The sequence below is a fragment of the Pleurodeles waltl genome, chromosome 7 (assembly GCF_031143425.1).
Source record: "Pleurodeles waltl isolate 20211129_DDA chromosome 7, aPleWal1.hap1.20221129, whole genome shotgun sequence".
Lineage (NCBI taxonomy): Eukaryota > Metazoa > Chordata > Amphibia > Caudata > Salamandridae > Pleurodeles > Pleurodeles waltl.
In genome coordinates this window covers 1,456,305,715-1,456,330,646 of record NC_090446.1, presented here as the reverse complement: position 1 = coordinate 1,456,330,646, position 24,932 = coordinate 1,456,305,715, and the positions used below count along the sequence as shown (strand labels likewise).

Sequence of the window (24,932 nt, the reverse complement as noted above, 5' to 3'; positions counted from 1 at the left end):
CCACGTGACTCCGAATCCTCCCTGGATGTGGTGTCATGAAGCCATGTATATCCGACATTAAAATGCGCCAATGTTTAGGTTTGATGTGTAATGACGCTTGTTCTATTCAGGGAGAACTCAGTGGCTCATTTACAAGCCCCTTGCGCCGCTATAGCGTAATTTTTTTTACGTTACGGTGCTGCAGAACAGTCCCCCACCCCATGGCTTATTAACAAACTGGCACAATGGGACCACTGCGCCAGTTTGTAAGCCCTTGTGCCACATTATACTTGTTCCAGGTATAATGCATGCAAGGAAGGCATCCCACTGTGAAGAGGCCTACAGGAATGGCGCGGTGAAATCTACAAGATTTCCTTGCATCATTTTAACGTCATTTTTCGTCATTTACGTCAAGACCTGCTCAAGGACAGGTGTTAAAGTGACGCTAGGCTGTTTTAAAATGGGCCTCACTGAGCAGCAACATTTTTGATGCTAGCCCAGTAAAGCGCCACAACTGCGTCAGAAATTCTGACACAGCTGTGCTAACGAACGCCATGGTGTGATGTATTGTACTGTATTGGTGTCGCTGGGGGGGGGGCACAGGGCGGCGCAAGTAAACTGCCACATTGTGATCAATGGGCCAGTTTGTTGTAAATGTGGCCCTTATTGCTATTGATACGTAATATAATTTACATACATAGAGGGGATTTAGACCAGCCCTCTTCTTCCATTTCTTTCCATTTGTTTGTTCAAGTGTCATTCACAATTGTGGTCAACCCACAGAATTACATAGACATAATGGTAAAATAGGTTCAAACCCCTTTAGTTATCTGTTGTGACACACATTTTGGTTCAGTTCATATGGCAGCCATTGGCTGCTTAATATGTCTAGAAATACTAATGACGGCACTTAGCTGGCTCACATAAGACTTTCCACTAGGATGGGGAGAGAAGAGGTGGTTCCCCGCTCTCACCACTTGCACTCCGTTAAGGATAGTTATTTGGTCGAGCCAGCAAGCGCTTTGACCTGTTGTAAGTATTCTGGGCTTTTACCCACACCCATCTCACACCCATCACTTTCATTCGTTTCAGGGCTTGCCTTTCAAAAATCAATCAATGACATTGGTAAATACCTTACGTTTGTTCCGCCTTGAGGCTGTTTTTGTCACGCCTTGCAGACTGCCCCTGTTACATGGATTATTGCCCGATTGCTGATATAATTCTGTGTGGGCGAACTATTCCTTCTTTTGTCCCTCCTCTTTGTGTTGCATGGCGGACATGACGCTCACAGTGCGAACAAGCACAACAGCGTGAACTTATTGTATAAATCCTATGTGTTTATTCATTTTATTTTGCATTTTTATCTTTCGTTCTACCAGCCTGAAAAAAAGATAAGCTTCTTTATTCTGTATATTTTTATGCTGTCGCACCCCTTGTATGCCGCCCTTAGGGGACCTCGAGCGCAGCATAGAGGTTCACAAAATAAGCAAAAAATAAAGTGCCTGCAGCATGGCTCCCTGATGTTTATTCTGTCCTTGGTTGGCACATTGAATTTCCTGTCCCTTAAGCTGACACAAAGCAGCCAAGCCTTGCACAGCCGAACTTGACATGTGACTGGCTCTTTTCCGCATATATTTGTCTTTCTTACCCAAGCCTGACACGTGCCATTTGCCGGATCCACAGCAGAGTATTTGATACGGCAATAGGTCGACTGACTCTGCACCCAGCTCTAGCAGGCTTTCACAGCAGCGTCTGACAAGCTCTGTTGGCCTCTCAGATGTGACTGACTGTCTTGACCATTTGCCTACACATGGCAGTGTGTAAGAAGTGGCTGCTATGGTGTGAGAAGTGTGATCTCACAGAAGCTGTTCACAGCGCTTTAAAACCAAACCCTTCCCTCCCCTGGACCCCTGTTTGGGTATCTACTATTCTTGAGAATGCTTCCTGAGGTGGTCGGTCGGTCCAGCCTACTGCAAAGTGTAAGAAAATAGGGTTGATTGCAGAGGCCCCCTAACTTTTTCCCCCCATTTCTCACTTTTTGCTGGTGTTTTCCTGACTCTGATGGTGCCCTGGGTACTGCTAACCAATCCCAGGGCCTGTGCTCTGTATAAAATAGGTATGCAAATTAATTATAATTGGCTAAGTCAACCTACCTATAAGTCCCTAGTATATGGTAGGGCATGTAGGTTTAGAGACCGCAGCATAGGTAGTGTGCCCATAGGTGCACTGCTGAGGTGCCCAGTGTCATTTGAAAGGCAGGTCCATCTTGCTGGCTGCTTTTAAATGAAAGTTATAAGCAAATTCGACTGTGGAATTAAAAGTACTTCCAAATTCTAAAACTACATTCACCCATAAAGTGTGCCCTATTTGCCCCTAGGGTTGGGTGTCATGTAACTATAGGCAGGGACCTTATAAAAATAGTTTTGTAAGCCCTGGTGAGGTTAAACAGCCAAATTTGTTTTTCCCTCATTGTAGTGAATGGCCTCCATAGGCTAAAATGGGGAGACTTTATTTTAGTTAACAAAGTCCCCTTAAGTGTCAGATACCTCAAGTTTGTTATTGAATTCATTGTTATATTAAATCCCACAACTTCCAATTGTTGGATTTAATATAACTTGTTCAGGTGAAGAGTTTTAAATTCTACCTGACATGGTGACAACTTCAGCTCTGTAGTGCCGTTCTCTGATTGGCCAGCCTCTGTCAGCCTGGCCAGGCTGCCTTGGTGAGGTGTGAAGTGGCCTGGACTGAACATAAAGAGATGTGCCTGGGGGAGGAGAACTCCCCTCAGCAGATGGAGAAGCAGGAAGGGGGAGGGCTGTCAAACTGTTCTTCAAAAACAGGGAAGGACATTTGCAGTATCCCAGCACCTCCCTCTCACATCCTGCAACCCCAGACAATTAGGTACCCCTTGATTAGATTAAGAGAGGGTAGGAGAGGGGTGTGTTCAAGATTTTTAGCCACACCATTGCATGTAGTGAGACAGAGATACTCAGGAGGACCCGAAAATTAGTGCCTGACCAAACATTGGCGGTGCCATGTCGCGTAGGTTCTCATTAGACTAATGAGACTACTGGATTCAGGCGTCAGAATTACCTATACAGAGACTGAGTCTGAACCTGCACCATGTGACACCTGTCGGTCTAATCTGGGTTTGTTCTGGCTAAGTGCCTCATCTCCACCCAAGAGCAGGGATGATTAGGGCAATCGGGTGCATGACATAAATGACTCCTCAGGGGAATCGTGGTCACTCAGATCTCATCCGTTTCTCTCAGTTGCATTAGTCTCTCATATGTAAGGACAATCAGAGGCAGAGTAAAGTTCAATAATGTTTTATTGAAGTAACTGCATCTTAGATAATAAGGCATGTATTGCAATATCTAGGACGATAAAGCACAACAGGATTAAAATGGTGACAAGGAGAGTAATATTGTCACTAGGGTTTGTAAAGATAGTTCCTACCTAGGCTATGTTAGAGCACAGCATGTTAAGCTCCAATTCTGGCATTCAGGTTACCCCTGGGAATACATCATCCCTCATGCCTGAGCAAGAGGCCTGCGGTCTACATAAGCACCTGCAGCGAAGCAATCAGTATACAGTCATGGTCATCTGGCTAGAATCTTCCTCTAACGTACATGGGTCAAAGTAGTGTTTTTATAATAAAACAGCTGATGTTCCAAGCAAGGATCCTCACGTAAGCGTGTGTATGTTTCTGTGAACATTGGAGACAAATCGTACCACATTTGCCGGCAACCTATCTTACTGCAGCCTTGAAAAAAAAAGCACAGAGTAAAAGAAATGTAATTTTTAAGAATGTACTGCTGACCTAGGTGAAGAACAGCAGGATAGAGAAAAAAAACCAAGACCGCAAATGTAGCTGATGTTACAAATAATATAACAAAGATAAATAAAAAGATATCAAGGTTAATGTGCACAACGGCAGACCTAGATTGCTAAAATAACGTGTATAAAACTATAGCTACAGGTGAAAAATTGCTAACAAAAGTCCCCTGCCTCAGATCCTGAAGAAACTGACCACTGTCCAGTGGCCGTTTTGGAGTTGGAGCCAGGTGCATTCTGGGAGTTGTAGCCTGCACCCTTAAGGAGCAACTCAGTGCTTCTGGAACCTTGGGGTGAACTGTGGACTCCAAAAGAATCTTACAAGACCTTCTGGAAGAAGATCCAGAAGTTTGGCGAAGTTTGGAGAACTTTTCGGAAAAAGCTCCATAAAGGGACCAACCCGCTGCGGCAACTCTAGCCTGCTTGCCTTAACCATGACCCAGCCTGACTTGCGAATTCGTCCAGGTGAAGAAAATCAAAAAAAAAGTGACTAAGTCAGAACGCAGAAAGTTGACCGGGACCTCCCAGGCAGTAAGAGGGCTTCAGGGACGTTGGATCCAGATTGAGGTTCAGCCTGGTCAAAGTATTTTCATCTCAAAAAATTGTCTAAGTCCGAACATAAAAGTCTTCACCGAGGGCTTCGCTTCCGTGACATGGATACGAGGAATGGCTCCAGAAGTTCGGATCGGACTGGCGACTTTGTCCTGCTGAAGAAAATCTTCAAGAAAACGACTAAGTCTGAAGGTGCACTTTTGACCGAGGCCTCCCGCTTGCTATAGCCGAGCAGGGATCCATCGTGGTCGGCATTAAACTTTGACCTTGCCCCGGTCGAGGTGCGACCCGATTGGCGCTATTTGTTTCTAAGCACTAAAAAACGTAATTCTTTAAAAATTCATATATCCGGTCCCCCATATCCAATTTTAATCGTTTTGGTGTCATTTTATAGATAAAGGTATAATCTATTTTTATAAATTAGTGTTGGATTTTTATTGTTTTTTGTGTTCTACTTATTTACTGTTTTGTGATTTTTAAATGCTTTACACACTGGTCTCCTAAATTAAGCCTTGTCGCTCGTTGCCAAGCTTCCAAGGGTTGAGCTGGGTTTAATTGATTGCGACCTGAATGGACCTAAGTGGAGGTTAGTGGCCTATTGCTAAGCATAGGTACTTACCTGCCCTTACCAATAATCCATTTTCCAGCACACAGAATTTAAATGGGCAGGCAATTAACTTGAAAAATTAAATTTGAACACTGGTCTAAATTATACTTCGGATTTTCGAGAGACCAGTGCTGTGGATGTGTTAGAGGTATATGTTTTTGCCAGTTAGTATTTTCTGAGATGCCTGAAGCATAACATGACATAACACAACATAGCATAACATAACACAACATAACACAGCATAACATAACACAACATAACATAATATAACACAACATAGCACAGCATAACACAATATAGCATAGCATAACATAACATTACATAACATACATTACACAACATAACAGAATATATTATAACATAACACAAAATAACACAACGTAAGACAGCTCAACGTAACATATTACACAGCATAACATAGTACAACATAACACAGCATAACACAGGATAACATAACAAAACAGAATACTATGTAATATAGCATAACATAACACAACATAACATAACACAGCATAACACGACATAACAGCATAATATAGCACAACCCAACATAGCACAACATAACATAGCATCACATAATACACCATAACGCAACATAATATAGCACTACATAACACAACATATCACAACATAGCATTACATAGCACAACATAAAACAGCAAAACGTAACACAACATAACATAGCACAACATACCACAACATAACATAGCATAACATAACACAACATAACAAAGCATAACATGACACAACATAACACAACATAGCACAACACAACATAACACAGAATAGCATAACATAACATAACACAACATAGAATTACATGATACAACATAGCATAGCATAAGACAACACAATATAGCATAAAATAACATAACACAATATAGCTTAGCATAACATAACACAACACAACAAAAAACAGCATGACACAACATAACATAGCACAACATAACAAAACACAGCATAACATAACACAACATAACATACCATAACATAACACAAGATAGCATAGCATAACATAAAACAACATAACTTTGTCAGTGACAAAATGCTGCACAGGTTCCAATCAAGCTTAAATGCAATCGGTGCAGGATCGCCTCCTGGAGTGCATGCCTGCTTCGAGCACTATACAGGCTACAGTGATTTGAAGTGCTGTGCAATCACGACTTTGTGTCACTTATTCTTTCTGTGTATATCAACGACTCCCTGCAGAGGGCTTCCAACAACATTTCCTCCTATCTTGTTTTCTTGTTCGTGTAATTGTCACAATTCCTCGGCATTTACTTCTGGTGTTTGTTTCACTGTATCACGTAGCAGAAGGTAGGCGGCCAATGTGCGGCTGCGCTACTCACACCCCTTTAAATTCCTTGTCAGGAGGGGAATACAACGTGAATTAAAATATTTCTACCTAACGCATCAAGAATTTTAGATTCCATTAAGAGGCAAACTTTATGCTTTCTCTTTCTTTTGCTGACAACACAGCAGCCAATTAAAACAGTAAAAACTTTAAACTACATATCCCATGAACACAATGCCATTCAATCATGGCTCTTCCCTGACAATGTATATAGCTCCAACAACAAAGTCCGTCCTCTTTCTTTGCCATAGACAGTATGAACTTAAAGTTAATTTAGAACTTGCAGACAACTGAACCGCCATCCGAACTTGGGAGAACTGCTGTTCGCTTGAAGACCACTTCCTCTGATGTTCTACTCCAAAGACGAGGAATTTTCAACTTAGTGAAACATCTCAACCAGCGACTTCAAGAAGCAGAATAATTCACTGAAGAGGAAGACAATCCAAAACTAAAATCCACACTTATAAAGGACCAGGTACATTTATTCAACTATCAACAATTTTGATAAACAACAGTTACATCATATAGTGCATGCATAGCATAAAATATGAAGGGTGAGATAATCCTCGCGTCTGTGTCTAAAGGTCTAAAATTCTTGAGTCTTAGCTACAACATTTTTACTTCTATGGCAGGACCAGAGGCGTCGTATTATGCTAGTTTTAAGTCTATTTACCACTTCAGATGGTTTGTGATAAAACACTTTAAAAGTAGAATCATTTGACCAGTCTGCTGCAGCCATAATACCTTCCAATCTCACTGCTTTTGAAAAAGCTTTAGAAGCCATAGCTCCCCTGACAGAATGAGCTCCAAAGATGTTTACATCTATACCTGCTTCGCCAATAACCATTTGACCCAATGAGCCAAGGTTGCTGCAGTACCTGGCCGAAAAGTTTTCTGTAAAGAAATTAATAATTGACCAGAAACATCTTGTCTGAATTTACCTCCTCCAGGTTTGCTCATATCTTATGAGTGGAGGGGGCCCAAGATTGGCATAATAAAACTTTGGTGGTTCTGAAACTCCAGGCACTTCTATCATCTCCTAAAAGTCTCCAAGCCATCAGCGACACTTGACCTTGTAGAATCAGAGGGTGCGGCTTGCCCAATGGATCCGAGAAAAGATCCTCGCACTCTGGCAACCTCACTGGGGGTTTGCATGAGAGAGCCACCGCTCAGGGGAACGAAGGCTGTGCTCTCCAAAATGGAGTCACCAAGATTATTTCCACCTGCTGGCGCAGTACTCAAGCCAGGACTCACAGAATCATAGTGAAGGGGGAAATGCATACAGAAGTTGCCCTATCCAAGGTTGAAAAAATGCATCCGTCCCTGCCGCTTGACGGTCCAGTCTCCAACTGAAATAAATTGGAATCTGATTGTTCAACCTGTCCCACTGCAGTTAAAGTGCTTGGAAAATCTGCGGCTTGAGCTTCCAATCGCTGCCATCCCGCAGAAAGCGAGAGTTCCAGTCCTCTGTTGTATTGGAACGGCCCGGAATGTATTCCGCTATCACAGAGATTTGGTGTTGCAGACAATAATGCCGTAAATCCCCGGATGATTTATAAATCTGACTGTGGACACATTGTCCATTCGCAGGAGAATGCAACAGTGGGCTTTGCGTGGGAAAATTGATCCGATTGCAAACACCCCTGCTGAGAGTTCTAGACAATTGATGTGGTAATTCAAACCCCCCCGGAGATCAATGACCCCTCCTGTCTCCACTGGGCCGCAACATGCTCCCCAGCCCCAGTGGCTGGCATCCAATTCTATTACTACATCTGGGACTGAGGTGACAATCGCTCTGCCATTCCATGCATCCATGTGGTAGAGCCACCAAGATATCTTGATGTTGGTTTCCTCCGAAAACGGAACTGACTCCGAATATTGCAGTCCTTTCTGAAGATCAAAATTCTTCAGTCTATGAAGAGCCCTGTAATGCAGAGGCCCCGGAAATATTGCCTGAATTGAAAATGCAAGTAGGCCGACTACACGTGCCAACGCCGTCAATGATATAGGCGGTCATTCTGACCACGGCGGGCGGCAGTCGCCGCCCGCCATGCGGTCACCGCCGAATGACCGCCCCGCGGTCAAAAGACCGCGCCGGCCATTCCAACTTTCCCGCTGGGCCGGCGGGCGCCCGCCAAAAGAGCGCCCGCCGGCCCAGCGGGAAAGCCCCTGCAACAATGAAGCCGGCTCCGAAAGAAGCCGGCGGAGTTGCAGGGGTGCGACGGGTGCAGTGGCACCCGTCTCGATTTTCACTGTCTGCTAAGCAGACAGTGAAAATCTTTGTGGGGCCCTGTTAGGGGGCCCCTGCACTGCCCATGCCACCCGTTCCCGCCATCCTGGTTCTGGCGGTGAAAACCGCCAGAAACAGGCTGGCGGGAAGGGGGTCGGAATCCCTGGGCCAGGGGAAAACCGTCGAGAAACCGCTGGTTCCCCTTTTCTGACCGCGGCTTTACCGCCGCGGTCAGAATAGCCCAGGAAGCACCGCCAGCCTGTTGGCGGTGCTTCCGCTGCCCTCTGCCCTGGCGGTCAGAGACCGCCAGGGTTGGAATGAGGGCCATAGTCAGGAAGACAAGGGCTCTCTTCAACTTTTTCTTGATGGATGCCGTTTTGCACAGAGGCAGAAGTAACAGGGTGTTGACAGAGTTTATCTGAAAATCTAAGAACTTGATGTTTTGCAATGGCACCATGGATTTCTCTGTGTTGATGAAAAACCCGAGATCCTGTAGTAGTTGGACTGCCCAAGTGAGATGATAAAGGGTTTTGTCCCTGCCTTGAGCCATAATTAGGGTATAGTTGAGGTATATAATGAGTCTTACTCCCCGCTCCCCTGAGATACTGAACCACCGGATGAAGAATCTTGGTGAAACACCAAGGAGCCAAGGACAGACTGAAGGGCAGAGCGGTGAACTCGAACCAATGGGACCCCCATTGGAATTGAAGAAAACGTCTGTGGGGTGCCAAAGCTGGCACTAAGAGGGAAGCATCCTTGAGATCCAAACGGATAAGCCAATCACCATTTCTTAACAAATCTCTGAGTAGGTGTATGGCCTCCATTTTGAAATGTCAGTAAACAATCCAAGAATTGCCCCCTTTCTTTTGCACAAAGAAAATTGTACTCACGAACCCGATGAGGATGAGGCGTAGTCTCCACCACAGCTCCCTTCTGCAGGAGTGCAAAAATATCTTCCTCTATAAATGAGCGACCTTCAAGTGAAAAATGTAGAAGGGGGAGGAACCCTCGGAATCGGAGAAGCATAGAACTCTAGATGAAAGCCTTGGACAGTCTGTAGCACCCACAGGTCTTGAGTGATATTCTGCCATGCCAAGGGGAACTGTTGATTTCTGCCCCCCAAAATTACCTCTGAAAAGGGAGTGATCCTCACCTGTGGGATTGGCGTCTTGAGAGGAACCACTTCCACAATAACCTCTGGAGGAACGGCTACCCCCTATGTAACGGTTGGGGTAGAAGATCGAAGAGCCGTATGAATCCCCTCTGCCCCTTTGAGTGGCTATTCTCGAAGCCTGTATTCTACGGCCTGGTGTTCAGCCCCTGAAGCGCCCAGCCTGGGCAAAAAGAGCATTGTTGAACACCTTTTTTTTATAGAGGTTTGAGCCTTGTTCAACACCATGAATGTTGCTACATATTTACCCTAATCCTTGACTAACTTGTCACCAAAAAGCATGCCATTAATAACACCGATGTCCTCAACGCCCCAGTGGTCTCCTGATCTTCAAGGCTCTCACCACAGGCCCAGTGGCATAATGAAACTTGAGGGGGCCCCCTGCAAAGTACATAGGGGGCCACCCCACACTCAGGAGCTCTACAGTCAGAGGTGCCTCTGTCTGTGTACAGTGGCAGCCAGTTCGCTGTACGTGACTGTAAGCTGTTAAGGTGGCCCCTTGGAACTCGGGGCCCCAAGCACCGCAGGGGGAGCGGGGCAATTGTTACACCACTTCACAGGCTTCACACCGTACAGCATGATGGACTTGACCTCTGCTTTTGATTGGGTAACTAGGGTTAAGCTTTGTAATAAGATGCTAGCTATCAACATTGATGAATCAGTGGCATTTTCGCTTGCAAAGTTACACAAGGATGTTACGGGCCACATCAGATATAGTGCTGACAGTAATTGTACAGACCCTATTAAGATGTCTTGCGGTGTGAGGCAGGGGTGCGTGCTTGTCCTCTTTTTATTTTGCCTTTACATCAATGATCAGGATAAAGGCTTGAAAGAGGTAGAAACAGACTCCCCCAGGGTGGGTGCCAAGAAAGTACTGGCTCCTCTTTATGGTGACAATTGTGTATTGATATCGAGGACAGGTGTTGGCCTCTGTTAGAAATGGGGTCTCTGGTTGGCAGTCAGTTTGCACTCTGTCCAAGCAGGGACCCTCACTCTAGTCAGGGCAATGGAAATACACACTTAGGTAACCCATGCTCACCCCTTGATACCTTGGCACAAGCAGTGACGCTTATCTCAAAGGCAATCTGTAAAGTATTTGTACCAGCACACACAGTAATACAGTGAAAACACTACAAAATTGACCCCACACTAGTGTAGAAAAATAGGTAAAAAAGGCAAAGATCCAACATACACAAGTCAAGATATGAATTTTCAAAAGAATAAGAGTCTTACTTTATAAAAAACAATGGAAACGTTGATTTTACATAAAGTACCTGGTTTGCGTCAAAAATAAAGCAGCGCGGTCGCCGCATCGAAAAAGCCAGCAATGTGTCGATTCCCTACTCGCAAGTGTGGCAGTGCGTTATTTCATATTCAGTCGAGTAGTCGATGCATCATTTTTCTCTCCAGCACGAGAGCGATGTGTCAGTATCTAGACAGGCACCCCAGATTCACACAGGCTTGCGTTGATTAGTGATGCCCAGCAATGATGCATGAGAAATCCAGTCGCACAGTGTTGGAAAACAACGCTGTGGTGTTGCATCGTTTCTCCAGCTGTGATGCGCTGATCTACCAGCCACGATGCAGGTGGAGCATCGATTTTTGCTGCGAAGAAGGTGTAGTGCCGCTTTTTAGCCACGTTGCGAGTGATGCGTGGAAATGTTCCCTGCACTGTGTTCTCTGCATAGATTTCAGTCATTTTTCTGCCAACTTCACCTCTCAAGGGCCCAGGGACTGGGTAGGGCACCAATTGTCAGGGCAGGAGTTCCAGCAGAGAGTCCAGGTGCTGGCAGAGGAAGTCTTTGATGGCCCTGTGACTTCAAAACAGGAGGCAAGTTCAATCCAAGCCCTTGGAGATTCTTCATAAGCAGGAATATACCACAAAGTCCAGTTGTTGCCCTCTTTCAGGCAGAAGCAGAAACTGCAGGCAAATCCAGAAAGCACAGTTACAGGCAAAGGGGCAGTACTCCTCCTCCAGCTCTTCAGGGCTTCTCCTTGGCAGAGGTTCCTCTTGATTCCAGAAGTAATCTAAACATCTGGGGTTTTGGGTCCACTACCTGTACCTCTTTCTGCCTCTGAAGTAGGCAAATTTCAAAGGAAAGTCTCTGTTGTTCACAAGATCCTGCCTTGCCCAGGCCTGACTCCAGAGTCACACCAGGGGATTGGAGACTTCTTTGTGTGAGGGCAGGCGCAGCCCATTCAGGTGTAAGTAACCACTCCTCCCTCCACTCTAGCTCAGATGGCCCATCAAGAAATGTAGGCTATACTCCAGCTCCCTTTGTGTCACTGTCTAGAGGATATTCAAAAACAGCCCAACTATCAGTCTGACCCAGATGTGGAATACACAAGCAGGCAGAGTCACAGAATGGTTCAAGCAAGAAAATGACCACTTTCTAAAAGTCGCATTTTCAAACTGACAATTTAAAGTCCAACTTTACCAAAAGATGTATGCTTAAATTGTGAATTCAGATACACCACACTCCATATTTCTATCTGCCCCCAAGGAAAAAGTGCAATTAAAAGTTATTTAAAGGCATCCCCCAGGTTAACTTATGAGAGAAATAGGCCTTGTGATAGTGAAAACCTAATTTGGCAGTATTTCACTGCTAGGACATGTAAAACACAACAGTACATCCCCACCTTTAACATACACTGCACCCAGCCCATGGGGCTACCTAGGGGCTACCTTAGGGGTGCCTTACATGTATAAATAGGGAAGGTTTAGGGCTGGCGATGGCTATGTTTACATGGCTACCCATGTAGGCGACACAATCAGAGCTGCACGCCCACTAGTAACATTTGATTTACAGGCCCTGGCACCTCTAGTGCACTTTACTAGGGACTTACTAGTAAATCAAATATGTCAATCATGGAAAAGCCAATTACCAATACAACTTATACAGAGACCATATGCACTTTAGCACTGGTCAGCAGTGGTAAAGTGCCCAGAGTATTAAAGCAAAACAAAAACAGGTCAGAAAAATTAAGAGGAAGGAGGCAAAAAGTTTGGGGATGACCCTGTAAAAAGGGTGAGGTCCAACAGCCTCCAGAAGGTTTTAAATAAATGTGTTTCTTTTCTGGGTGACCTTGGCTTAAAGACTAACTCTGTCCCATGTGGTGGTTACTGGTGATGTTTGCATGGGCCGGAAACCATTTAATCCCAGAGTGAAAAATTAACAGAGGTCCAAACATTTATTTCTCTAGGTCTCCCTTTTGATAGTAAAAGTAATTGGTCTCAGCCTATTAATATCAGGTACCTCCAATTTGCACAAACTATGGAGGCCCTTTTTAAGTTTTCCAAGAAGTTAGGTTCTAGGCCTCTGGATACCTTGCTTGCTGTTTATGAGGCACGGTGCCTCTCAACAGTTATTTATGGGCTGGTGTGCAGGGCTACGGGGATGTCTCACAGAAACAAGTGAGAAATGGATGCTATTTTGAGTCCCTAATAGTCTCCCAGTGTTTTTGTGTCAGACTGAGCTACGAATCTGTCCCTTGGAAGGTTGCAATGGCCTGGCACCCGTCATGTTGAGGCACTCAGTATGGATGAAGGATGAAACTTTTCCTAATCGGAAGACAGTGCAAGATTGTCTACTTCTAGACCAAGCCCAAAGGATCCCGTGGTTTAGATACCCCGAAGGAACTCTTGGCAACTCTAAGTACAGTAGATTGCTTTGATTTACTATCAAATTTTGGGTTGGTCCCTAGGTGTCAGTCGAAGCAAGACCTATTGAATTTTTTTGTTGTGTGTAGAGTGTCGATCAAGAGGGACAAGAGGAGGGTAGACAAGTGTTTTCCATTGGTTACTATTGAGGCTATTGACCCTTACCTATTATATCCATTGGAAGTTTATTAAAGGTTTTATCTTGTTAGATTCAGGTTTGGCATTGCACATATTTAGGACCCTATCCAAGTAATGTGTATTCCTTGATACCTGTCGCTGTGATTCCAATTCTGTTCAGACGATGTTGCACTTTACCTTTTTATGCACTTTATATACTGTACACAGGAAAAACTGCTAAAAACTTAAATATCAGGAAGTGCAAGTCTGCTTTGTTTTATCTCCAGCTTTTACAATCCGAATGCACATGTCTGAGTGTTTATGTTTATTGCTGATGCGGTAAAATTTAGAGGCTTGGTGGAAAAGTGATAGTTGTAGGGTTGGTTGTTTGTCTACACTTGAAATGTACTGGTGGTTTTTTAATTGTTTTTATATTTCTAATATTGTTTGTATATGTTGTTTTGCTTTTTATGGTATTTTTTTACTGAGTAAAAAATGTTTGACTGACTATCTCAAGTGTTGGCAAATCGCCTTACCCTCTTGATGACATTCCTGGTCAGACCGGACCAATCAGGGTTTATCCCTGAGAGGGCCACTTCCCACAACCTACACACATTGTTTGCCTTGCTACATAGCATAGATCAGAACTTATTCATAGTTGCGGTCTTTCTTGATGCCACTAAGGCATTAGACTTGCTGAAATGGGACTACCTGATGGTTGTGCTACGATGGATGGGCTTTCCTCCGGAGTTCCTATTGTGGCTTGCCCTCCAGTATTCCAGTCCCAAAGCTCATATTTAGGTTAATGGTATGTGCTTGGCACCTTTCAGTATCATTCAGGGCCCAAAGGGGGATGTCCTTTATCGCCTCTGCCAAGCTTCGGCAACATCACTGGTGATATACAATGAAATCCCCTACTAGACAATTAGTAGTATGGCTTTACATGGATGAAATCACACTATGGCCCTCATTACAACGTTGGCGGTAAATCCCACTTACCGGCGTGCAGAAGACCGCCAACACAGCGCTGCGGATGCGGAAATCCGCTACAGCTATTACGACCCACAGCTCAGAATCTGCCAAAATCTAAACACCCACACAAGTCCGCCACACCAAAGGTCAGTGATAAACTGGCGATAACCAAACCTCCACCATCACGCCAACAGGAATACGCCCACACTATCACGACCCACAAATCCACCCAGCGGTCTTTCAACCGTGGTATTCCATTGGCGGTACACACCGCCACGCTCAAAATACACACACATTTACAAAACACAACCACATTGGACAATTCCAAATACACACACCTGATACACATACACACACCACACCCACACAACCACAACACTATAAAACACCCACCCACATTACCCACAAACCCTTACAACCAAAAATTTGGCAGAAGCAGAGAGACAGCAAAGCAAAGATCACACCAGCATACAGAGGCACACAACACCATCACTCACACAACATCCACCCACAAAACGCTACACACCCTGAAACATCACCCCACACATCACAACACACATCACCTCACACATCACCCACACCATCCCATGGCACTGCAAAGGCACCCCAGGTTTTCGGAGGAGGAGCTCAGGGTCGTGGTGGAGGAAATCATCCGGGTAGAGCCACAGCTATTCGGATCACAGTTGCAACACACCACCATAGCTAGGAAGATGGAGCTATGGTGCAGAATCGTGGACAGGGTCAACGCAGTGGGACAGCACCCAAGAACACGGTATGACATCAGGAAGAGGTGGAACGACCGACGGGGGAAGGTGCGTTCCGTGGTCTCAAGACACCACACTGCGGTTCAGAGGACTGGCGGCGGACCCCCACCTCCTCCCCAATAACTAACAACATGGTAGGAGCAGGTCTTGGCTATACTGCATCCTGAGGGCCTCGCAGGAGTAGCTGGAGGAATGGACTCTGGTAAGTCAAATCTTTCACTACTTCATCCCCCACCCTACCTGCATGCTATCACATACCCTCACCCTCGCCCTCACCCCAATCACTCCAACTCCTCACATATGTCCCACTATCACAAACCATACAGGGAGTGCAGAATTATTAGGCAAATGAGTATTTTGACCACATCATCCTCTTTATGCATGTTGTCTTACTCCAAGCTGTATAGGCTCGAAAGCCTACTACCAATTAAGCATATTAGGTGATGTGCATCTCTGTAATTAGAAGGGGTGTGGTCTAATGACATCAACACCCTATATCAGGTGTGCATAATTATTAGGCAACTTCCTTTCCTTTGGCAAAATGGGCCAAAAGAAGGACTTGACAGGCTCAGAAAAGTCAAAAATAGTGAGATATCTTGCAGAGGGATGCAGCACTCTTAAAATTGCAAAGCTTCTGAAGCGTGATCATCGAACAATCAAGCGTTTCATTCAAAATAGTCAACAGGGTCGCAAGAAGCGTGTGGGAAAACCAAGGCGCAAAATAACTGCCCATGAACTGAGAAAAGTCAAGCGTGCAGCTGCCACGATGCCACTTGCCACCAGTTTGGCCATATTTCAGAGCTGCAACATCACTGGAGTGCCCAAAAGCACAAGGTGTGCAATACTCAGACACATGCCCAAGGTAAGAAAGGCTGAAAGACGACCACCACTGAACAAGACACACAAGCTGAAACGTCAAGACTGGGCCAAGAAATATCTCAAGACTGATTTTTCTAAGGTTTTATGGACTGATGAAATGAGAGTGAGTCTTGATGGACCAGATGGATGGGCCCGTGGCTGGATTGGTAAAGGGCAGAGAGCTCCAGTCCGACTCAGACGCCAGCAAGGTGGAGGTGGAGTACTGGTTTGGGCTGGTATCATCAAAGATGAGCTTGTGGGGCCTTTTCGGGTTGAGGATGGAGTCAAGCTCAACTCCCAGTCCTACTGCCAGTTCCTGGAAGACACCTTCTTCAAGCAGTGGTACAGGAAGAAGTCTGCATCCTTCAAGAAAAACATGATTTTCATGCAGGACAATGCTCCATCACACGCGTCCAAGTACTCCACAGCGTGGCTGGCAAGAAAGGGTATAAAAGAAGGAAATCTAATGACATGGCCTCCTTGTTCACCTGATCTGAACCCCATTGAGAACCTGTGGTCCATCATCAAATGTGAGATTTACAAGGAGGGAAAACAGTACACCTCTCTGAACAGTGTCTGGGAGGCTGTGGTTGCTGCTGCACGCAATGTTGATGGTGAACAGATCAAAACACTGACAGCATCCATGGATGGCAGGCTTTTGAGTGTCCTTGCAAAGAAAGGTGGCTATATTGGTCACTGATTTGTTTTTGTTTTGTTTTTGAATGTCAGAAATGTATATTTGTGAATGTTGAGATATTATATTGGTTTCACTGGTAATAATAAATAATTGAAATGGGTATATATTTTTTTTTTGTTAAGTTGCCTAATAATTATGCACAGTAATAGTCACCTGCACACACAGATATCCCCCTAACATGGCTAAAACTAAAAACAAACTAAAAACTACTTCCAAAAATATTCAGATTTGATATTAATGAGTTTTTTGGGTTCATTGAGAACATGGTTGTTGTTCAATAATAAAATTAATCCTCAAAAATACAACTTGCCTAATAATTCTGCACTCCCTGTACATCCCAACACCAAGCCCTGCATGCAACAACAAAGCATGGACACCCATCACCAATGCATGTCCACTACACATACCCACGCAGACCCCTAAACAATTATCACACAAGGTCCTACACAAGAATGTAAGCACTGGGGTACAGGGTCACCCACCCATTGCACACCATGGCACACACAGATGCAATAATCATGCCTTTACACCTCTGCAGGACCCTTACCCAATGTCACCGGACAGGATGTTCCAGACATGTCCACTCTACCCACAGAAGAGGCCCACAGTGATGACAGCAGCTCTATCCAATTGGATCTAGATGACCAGCCCGGCCCATCTGGGACCTCGGGACAGTTGGTTCCCCTCACACAGTCACAGGCCACCACGGAGCCTCCCCCCTCAGGAAACACCAGCACAGCACCCACCCAGCGGGCCCATACCTCTGTCCCCAGGACACGTCAAGCAGCAGTGTGTCCACCACTACAGGGAACCCAGGCTAACCCACCACCCCAAGAACAACAGGGACCTGGGGGCAGTGGCAGTGGGCACACGGTGCAGGGGACAGAGGCCCAGGAAAACCGGGGAACTGGGAGGTCTGTTGTGGGAGGCAGTGATGTCTTTTTACCTTTGTCTCACTGAAAGTATTGTTGGATCACGGTGTTTCTGTTGTCTATGTCCTCTTCTTCTGCCTCCTCTTCTTCACTGTCCATAGGCTCCACAGCTGCCACAACACCTCCTTCAGGACAATCCTCCTGCAGAAAAGGCACCTGTCGTCGCAAAGCCAAGTTGTGCAGCACACAGCAGGCCACGGTGATCTGGCACACCTTCTTTGCTCAGTAGTAAATGGTACCACCTGTCATATGGAGGCACCGGAACCTGGCCTTCAGGAGGCCGAAGATCCTCTCTATAACCCTCCCAGTTCACCCATGTGCCTTATTGTAGCGTTCCTCTGCCCTTGTCCTGGGATTCCTTACTAGGGTCAGTAGCCATGTCAGGTTGGGGTAGCCAGAGTCACCTGTAAATGTCGAGGGACAACTGTTAGACACACACTAACCCTTAGGGACAACCCCAGACCCAGACAACTATTCACAGGGTATAGGGTCCTTGTCCTCACCTAATAGCCACACACGGTGCCTCTGAAGTTGCCCCATCACCTAAGGGATGCTGCTATTCCTCAGAATGTAAGCGTCATGCACTGAGCCAGGAAACTTGGCGTTCACATGGGAGATGTACTGGTCAGCCAAACACACCATCTGCACATTCATAGAATGGTAGCTCTTCCGGTTTCTGTACACCTGTTCACTCCTGCAGGGGGGGGGTACCAAGGCCACATGTGTCCCATCAATGGCACCTATGATGTTGGGGATATGTCCCAGGGCATAGAAGTCACCTTTCTATGTAGGCAAATCCTCCACCTGAGGGAAAACGATGTAGCTGCGCATCTGTTTCAGCAGGGCAGACAACACTCTGGACAACACGTTTGAGAACATAGGCTGGGACATCCCTGATGCTATGGCCACTGTTATTTGAAAAGACCCACATGCCAGGAAATGGAGCACTGACAGGACCTGCACTAGAGGGGGGATTCCTGTGGGATGGCGGATAGCTGACACCAGGTCTAGCTCCAACTGGGCACACAGTTCCTGGATTGTGGCACAATCAAGTCTGTAGGTGACTATTACATGTCGCTCTTCCATTGTCGACAGGTCCACCAGCGGTCTGTACACCGGAGGATGCCGCCATCTCCTCACCTGCCCCAGCGGACGTGCTCTATACATGAGAACAGCGATCAGAGGGTCAGCCAACACTGAGGTACCAAAAAACCACACAATTGTCAATCCACTATGTGCCTGTCTTAGTGTGTATGCAAGGCCTAGATATGTGTGACGCATTTAAAATTAATGCCATGTGGCCCCCTGAAATGGCGGCTGCCTGACCTGTAAGGTGGGACAAGGGGATATGAGGTAACTACACTGGCGTTGTACACCGTCGCGGTAGGCGGTTGAAGACCAAGGCACAATCCTGCATTGGTTAACATTGGACCCTATGGGTCCCAGGAGCCAATGACGATGTACGCCAGCGGTGACGGTATGCACCACCACGGACGTGACCGCCATTTTCTCTCTGTTCACTCACTTGATACCTGATCTTCGACAGGAGAGGACCTACACTGCAAGCGCTGCTGTGACCTCAGACTGGAAGCGACAATGGCTCAAGTGTCTGGGGAAAGGGCCCCTGCCTTCACATCGGAGGAGTTGGAGAAACTAGTGGATGGGGTCCTCGCCCAGTACTCGCTACTCTATGGTCCTCCAGACAAACAGTTGGGTGTTTGGAGTGGTGTGGATGGGAGATAGGGGGGCCGGATGAGGCGTTCATGATACGACCGTGAGTGTATGTGCATCAGGGCAAGGGTGGGAATGTGGGACAATGACTGTGACGGTCCGGACGGTTAAAGTTTTTCCTTTTCCCCTGTACTATCCCTGAAGGTCAGCGCCCACCAGAAGAAGGATATTTGGTGTGCCATCGCCAAGGACGTCCAGACCCTGGGGGTCCACCACAGACGGAGCACCCACTGCCAGAAAAGATGGGAGGACATTCGCCACTGGAGCAAGAAGACGGCGGAGGCCCAGCTGGGGATGGCCTCCCAACGTGGGAGGGGTGCCCGTCGCACCACGACCCCCCTGATGTTCCGGATCCTGGCAGTGGCATATCCGGAGTTGGATGGGCGCTTGAGGGCATCACAGCAGCCACAAGGGGGTGAGTACCGTCACATCCATCTGACTCTGGGCACATTAGCGGTGTTCCCCTAGGCTAGGGCGAGGTTTGTAAGGCAAAAAACCTTTGTGAGGCAGGCTAAGTGGCACACCAACCCCACCAGTAGTAATGTGGGCAGCAATCGGGCATAGGCCATGTACCCCATGTCCCTGTGATAAATTTGGGAACTCTAAGTGCATGGCGTAGTGCAGAGGGCTGCTGTGTCTATAGTGTCCACCAACGGTAGCAGTGTTGCATGCACTGAACATCTCTTTCTACTTTCTTTCCCCCACCCTTTTTGTGGTCTCCCTGTTCTTGTGTGCATTAGCATCATCACGCGGAGGAGCTGTGCCACCGAAGCAGGAGGGAGCTGCATCCCACTTGGCCCTGGAGGGTGAGACAATGGAGTCAGAAGCCACCAGTGGGACGGAGGGCGAGGGGAGTTAAACGCCCAGGACTGGAGCAAAGACCAGCGAAACCGACTCCTTTTCTGATGGGAGCTCCCTTGCGGTGGTGGGCCCCTCTGTGCCCCCCACATCTACAGGTACAGCCACCACCCCCCCACCAGCACCGCCCTTCCAACAGCCCCTCAGCGTGTGCCCCGTGGCCGCTCACCCAGGAGGGTGGGCATCTCCTTCGCCCCAGGCACCTCAGGCCCTGCCCCAGTCAGCCCTGCTGCCCTCATTGAGGAGGCCATTGACCTCCTCAGATCCCTCACTGTTGGGCAGTCTACCATTCTGAATGCCATCCAGGGTGTAGAGAGGCAGTTGCAACAGACAAATGCATACCTGAAGGGCATTCATTCTGGCCAGGCAGCCCAACAGCGAGCATTTCAGACTCTGGCCTCAGCACTGATTGCAGCCATTGTCCCTGTGTCCAGCCTCCCCCCTCCAACTTCCTCCACCCAGACCCAATCCCCAGTACCTCAGCCTATCCCAAGCACACCATCAGACCAGCATGCACACACCTCAACACACAAGGGTAGCTCTGGCAAACATAAGCAACAAACATCCCACAGGCACTCACACAAGCATCATACCCATGCACACATACCAACATCCACTGCCTCCACTGTGTCCCCCTCCTCCACGTCTCCCTCCTCCCTCCCTGTCACATCTCCACTCACACCTGCATGCACTACATCTTCAGCCACTACCTCCTTCACCAGTACGTCCATCACCACACACCGCTCATGTGCACTCACCACCCACACTACCATTCACACATCCCCTGTGTCCTCTCCCAGTGTGTCTGTGAGCCCTTCTCCCAAAGTACACAAACACTGTCCCACACCCACCCAACAGCCATCCACCTCACGACAGCCTCCAGCCCATGCACCTTCACCCAAAGTCAGCAAACGGACACCTCCTACAACCACTACCTCTTCCTCCACTCCCAACCCCCCTCCATCTACCCGTCCCAGTGTGTCTAAGAAACTTTTCCTGTCAAACCTTGACCTCTTCCCTTCACCTCCCCCACCCCTTCTGTCCCTTAGGGCCCGCCTTTCCAGGTCCCAACCCAGCACCTCAGCCACCACATCACCGGGCACAGTGGTGCCAGCAGCAACCGGCTTCTGGAGTGCGCCAAGCAGCAGGGCTGCCAGTGTCCCAAGGAGCGAGTCCAAGGACATTTCCCACCTCCAAAACGGAAGACGTTGCCCACATCCCAGAGGGAGAAGACCAAAACACCTGCCACCAAGGGCTCAGCCAAGACAACAGTTGGGAGTGGCAAGACAGCTGCACCATCATCCAATGTGGCAAAGGGCCTGAAAAAGAAAGGCAAGTTGCCGCCAACTAGCACAGCAGACAAGACCGCCACTGGCACCGCCACATGCACTGCTGCCACGGCCACCACCGCCAGCACCCAAGATACTGAGCCCTTCACCAGCACCGGAGACACTGTGCCCTTCAGCAGCACCGAGGTCAGTGAGCCCGCCACCAGCACCGCCGCTCATGACACCGCCGCTCATGACACCGCCACCAGCACCGAGGTCAGTGAGCCCCCCACCAGCACTGCTGGCCAATGACCACCGCAAATACCGCCGCTACTGAGCCCGCCGCCAGCACCGCTAGCGGCCACGCGACATCCTGAGCCAGTGGCACCACCCATACATGGCTGCCATCCCCAGTGGTCATTCGTACGATGCTGGTGGTCAGTTTCAGGGGCCTGGCCAGCTTCCATGTTGCACCACCATCAGTGGAGTATCACATCCACTACCTCAGAACTTGGCTGGATGAAGCACTCTGGGCACAAAGCCCCCTCCAGAACCAGTGGAATATCACATCCACTACCTCCGTCCTTGGCAGGATGAAGCACTCTGGGCACAAAGCCACCTCCAGAACCAGTGGAGACTGTTATCCACTTGGGAGACTATGGCTTTGCACTCCCCAGGATGCAGCAGTGGGCAAACCACCCACTGGAGAGACTTGAGAGACTGTGGCTTTGCACTCCCCAGGATAAAGCAGTGGGCAAACCACCCACTGGAGAGACTTGAGAGACTGTGGCTTTGCACTCCCCAGGAAGCAGCAGTGGGAAACCCACCCACTGAAAAGACTTGAGAGACTGTGGCTTTGCACTCCCCAGGATAAAGCAGTGGGCAAACCACCCACTGGAGAGACTTGAGAGACTGTGGCTTTGCACTCCCCAGATTAAAGCAGTGGGCAAACCACCCACTGAAAAGACTTGAGAGACTGGCTTTGCACTCCCCAGGATACATCAATGGGCATGGAGCCCCCTTGTGGAGCTGGCGTCGTACACTCATCCGGCTGAGGTGCCCCCCCCTTCCCTTCCCCCTGAGGTGCCTGTTTTATATCGATCTGATGCCCCTGCAGTGTTCTCTCCGTTTGGATCGGGTATCTTGTGTGGGCCTCGCCCATGTATTTTGGGCTCAGTGGTCCACGGACTATATAGGCGCAGTACCTGGACTTGAATTCTTGCTGTACATACTTGTTAATAGTGTATATATATTTTTGAGTAATGGATTTTTCTTGATTACATTCGTTCAAATCATTTCCTTTTGTCCTTGCGTTCCTCCAGGGGGGTGGGGGGAGGAATGTAATGTTTCAGCATGTATTTGTGTGTGTGTTGTTGTGGGTGAGGGTGGGGGTGTTACGTGTTGCGTGTGTGTCACTCTCTTTTCCCTCCCCCCTCCCCTGTGTCGTAGGTGCAGTACTCACTGTGGTCGTCGTCACCGTCGGTCGTGCTCCTGGTAGAGGAGCAGGAAGACAATCTCAGGGAGGATTTGAAGTTCCGGCTCCATGGCGTCCTGGTTCCTCGTGGGTTGTGTAGAGGTGAGAGTTTTCCCTTCCAAGTCCTGTTTCAGCCGTGTTTTTGTTTGCGTTGAATCCGCCCCGGTAAAGGTGGCAGATTGGCCTCTCATAATAGTGTGGGCGGTACACTGTCTTCTGTCTGTCTGTTGGCGGTGACCGCCATGCTGTTTGTTTGTACCACTGTGGCGGTCGGAGTGTTAAAGTGGATGTCTATGTTGTCGGCCGTATATCTCTCCTGAAAATGGTATTTTGCCAAAACCCGTATTCACCGGAGAGACATTTCTTTAAACTGCTCAAGACACAAATGATCCACCTAGCTTGGGCAGGCAAACAACCACAACTGCAATGGGAACTGCTTACTCAGCCCTTTCAATGGTGTGGCTTCGAGGCTCCAGACATGGAATTATATGATTTGTGCACCCAAGCTCACTATGCCATCTACTGTTACATGCCACCCCCTTTTATGCCCAACTTGGCTATCAAACAGGGATACATGACCCCCACCACCTCCACTGCTTTCTTGGGTCCTGGTTCATCATACCAGAAACATGCAAGATCACCTGCTGCAATATGCTGACAAGACCTAGAGTCAACACTTGGGGGGACCTCTATAGAGATGGCCTGTTTGATCCTCACGAAACATTGTTTGCTGATAAGACATAAACACCGCTAGATATCTTTCTATGCCTCAGGCTATGGCACGACGTTAAAACTGCTACCCAGAATTCCCCCGAGAACCCCCACACTTTATACACTATGGACCAGATTTGCAAGGCCTTAGAGCCTCCTTGGGTCACACTAGCGTCATTTTCTTTAGGCTAGTGTGGCTCAAGGAGGAAAATTTCACAGCGCCATACTTACAAAGTGGAGCAGTGCATACATTGCGCCACTTTACGACCTCTTGTTCCACATTATGCCTGCATCAGACAGATTGCTTTTCCTGTACGAGATACCTGACTCTGCTGTAGTTCACATGAAAATGCTAATAAACAAATATGGGGGAAAAAGTATTTGTGCAACATTTCAAACATTAACACAGTAAAAACACAACACAAAAGAAGTCCTCAACAGAGTTAGTGCTATAGAGCAGTTTTTAATAAACAAAACAAGACCAAAATGGAAAACATCCAATTAGTAGAACTGGAGATATTGAATTTTGTGCAAGGGGGGCCTTCCAGCGTTAGGAGGCCCGCAAAAACTGGAGGAGCAGTTAAATCTACAAGTTTTCACGGAGCCAATTTTGGCATTATTTTTTATGCCTGCTCAAAGCAGACATTAAAGTGACACACCATTTTAATCAATGGGCCTCCTTACACTTTGCTGCACTTGTGTCAAAATGTTTGAAGCTAGTGCAGCAAAGCGCCACAATAGTGTCAAAAGTGTTGACGCTATTGGCCTAATGTGTGCCATGGTGAGCCATATTGTAAATACAGCGCACCAAAGGTGTTGTTAGGTGGTGCAGGGACGATGCACCAGTTTCTTGTAAATATGCCCCTATATATACTGCTTAATTTGGAAGGATCGTGCCATCTACTGTCTAACCTATACCATACAGCACAACAAGAGTAGGCACTCGTGAGAGGAAGAGCCTGGGAGGGTTGGGACTTGGGCTTAGATGCCTCACTCACAGATGCACAGTGGCTTTACTGTTGTTGGCAGACAGGATGCATCACCTCAAGTAGTAGACTACGCAACATCCATTATAAATTTCTCCACAGGATGTATTACACTCTAGTAAGGTTACACAAACATCACCTTTGCCCGGAAGACAGATACACTAGATGCAGGG

General features: G+C 47.4%; 1 protein-coding gene across 1 annotated transcript in view; it reads left to right on the top strand.

Moving 5' to 3' along the window:
• The window catches only part of LOC138247078 (IgGFc-binding protein-like), a 289,562-nt gene that overhangs the window by 62,818 nt on the left and 201,812 nt on the right, over positions 1-24,932 (top strand). The window lies entirely within an intron of this gene.